At 43.3% G+C, this 2,697-nt stretch overlaps 1 pseudogene; it reads right to left on the reverse strand.

Annotated features, from left to right (window-relative positions):
* Nucleotides 1-2,285: 2,285 nt before the first annotated feature.
* Nucleotides 2,286-2,404, reverse strand: LOC128661798 (uncharacterized; annotated as a pseudogene).
* Nucleotides 2,405-2,697: the final 293 nt, after the last annotated feature.

Raw genomic sequence — 2,697 nt, forward strand, 5'->3', positions numbered from 1 at the left:
ATTAGGGGTTAAAATTTTTAATCGAGTGGCGGCGATGTGGGGGGACCTCGGTTTAGGGGTACATAGGTAGTTTATGGGTGTTAGTGTACTTTAGGGTACAGTAGTTAAGAGCTTTATAAACCGGCGTTAGCCAGAAAGCTCTTAACTCCTGCTATTTTCAGGCGGCTGGAATCTTGTCGTTAGAGCTCTAACGCTCACTGCAGAAACGACTCTAAATACCGGCGTTAGGAAGATCCCATTGAAAAGATAGGCTACGCAAATGGCGTAGGGGGATCTGCGGTATGGAAAAGTCGCGGCTGTAAAGTGAGCGTTAGACCCTTTAATCACTGACTCCAAATACCAGCGGGCGCCCAAAACCAGCGTTAGGAGCCTCTAACGCTGGTTTTGACGGCTACCGCCGAACTCTAAATCTAGCCGTAAGTATGGATATATATAGATATATATATAGATATATATACAGACACACACCTACATACATAAAACATTATTTATGCTTACCTGATAAATGTATTTATTTCCGGATATGGTGAGTCCACGGAATCATCAATTACTAGTGGGAATATCACTCCTGGCCAGGAGGAGGAGGCAAAGAGCACCACAGCAAAGCTGCTATATATGTCACTTCCCTTACCCATAACCTCCAGTCATTCAGCCAAAGGGAAATGGAAAAAGAATATAACACAAAGGTGTAGAGGTGCCTGAGGTTTTAGTTAAAAATAACTGTCTTAAAATAAAGGGTGGGCCGTGGACTCACCATATCCGGAAATAAATAAATTTATCAGCATAAATTATGTTTTCTTTTCCTAAGATATGGTGAGTCTACAGAATCATCAATTACTAGTGGGAACCAATACCCGAGCTAGAGGACACAGATGATTAGGGAGGGACAAGACAGGTAACGTAAACAGAAGGCACCACTGCATGAAGAACCTTTCTCCCAAAAGAAGCCTCAGCTGAGACAAAAATATCACATTTGGAAAAAGTATGCAGAGAGGACCACGTTGCAGCCTTGCAAATCTGTTCTACAGAAGCTTCCTTCTTGAAAGCCCAAGAAAAAGGGACATCCCTAGTGAAATGAGCTGAAATTCTCTCAGGAGGCTGCTGTCCAGCAGTCTCATAAACCAAACACATTATACTTAGACAAAACTAAGCGTCTAATCTTCAAGTAGTCAGATTTTGATGAAGGAAAAGACCAAGAAGCAGAAGTCCTTCCTCAGAGGTATTCTCCAAGGTGGAGAGACAACATTTCCACTAGGTCTGCATACCAGATCCTGCGAGGCCACGCAGGGGCTAATAAAATCACCGCTGCTCTCACCTGAAAATACGAGTAATGACTCATGGAAAGAGAACTAACAGAGGAAAAAGGTATGCAAGACTGAAATCCAAGAAAAACATCAGAACATCTATCAGAACGGTCTGTGGATCACATGACCATAAAGCATACCTTCGAAACTTGGCATTCTGTCAAAACACCCACAGAAGCCAACTCATGAAACCCCCATGTGAGGGTCTACCTAGAGAAAACTTCCGGATGGAAATGCTCACTCCCTGGGATGAATTATTAGTCTATTTAGAAGCCCGACTCCCAGTTGTCCACCCCTGGAAAGTGGATGACCGACAGCAAATGTGAGCTTCCTCCCACTGAACAATCCAAGTCACCTCCTACATGGCTAAGGAACCCCTAGTTCCTCCATAATGGTTGATATAAACCCTTGAGGTGATATTGTCCGATTGGAGCCAAGCTAGGGATGACTGAGGTCAAGTCATCAGAGCATTGTGAATTGCTTTCAACTCCAAGATGTTTAAAGAGGAGAGCAAACACTTCCAAGTCCATAATCCTTAAACAAGACCCAGACAGCTTACCAGCCCAGCAGGTTGGCATTGTGGTCACATCACCCAGGAATATCTACAGAAGCACGCACCCGGAGATAGATAATCCTGAAAAAATACTACGGAAGAAAGTCTCTTGTCATCTGATCTAAATCTATCCTTTTAAACAGATCTGAAAGTTCTCCATGTCATGGAAAATAGCAAAAGGAATGATGTCCATGGAATACCATCAGACCAATTCCCTCAATAGACAGGGTCACAGAAAAGTGAAGAAATATCAACTGCAGCTAAATCCAAACTCGCAATCTCCTGGTTGCAAGATGGCTAAGCTATCCACCGTCCACTAGAGATTACTGTTGGCCAGACAGAAGACTGCAGGGTGGGGAAAAGGAATACATCCTTGATTTTCTGACCTCTGAAAGACATCTCCTAGATAAAGACTCAAATAAGGTCCAAGCATACCGCACCTGGTGTTCCCAGGCGGTCTCCCATCCAGGCACTGACCAGACCTGACCCTGCATAACTTCTGAGATCAAACAAAATCAGGTGCATTCAGGGTATTGTGGCGGTAGTCCCAAATAAATTACCCTTCTGGATAGAACAAGGAAACTCTTCTCCAGATTAATTTCCCATCCCCGGAAAAGAAGATTGGACAAGATCTCTAAAAAGAGAGTTAGCTCGAAGTCAGGATGATACCTGAACTATATATTGTCCAGAAAAACACACTTGCAATATCCCAAGACCTAAAGGTCTGACTGGGATAGCGCAAACTAAGAAAACTAGAGAATATTCCGATTAAGGGAACAATAAATTGCTCAGGTCTAAGTTCATTAGGAAGAGACCCACTAGAACCAAAGGAGAAAGGAT

The sequence above is a fragment of the Bombina bombina genome, chromosome 5, assembly GCF_027579735.1.
Source record: "Bombina bombina isolate aBomBom1 chromosome 5, aBomBom1.pri, whole genome shotgun sequence".
In the NCBI taxonomy this organism is placed as follows: domain Eukaryota; kingdom Metazoa; phylum Chordata; class Amphibia; order Anura; family Bombinatoridae; genus Bombina; species Bombina bombina.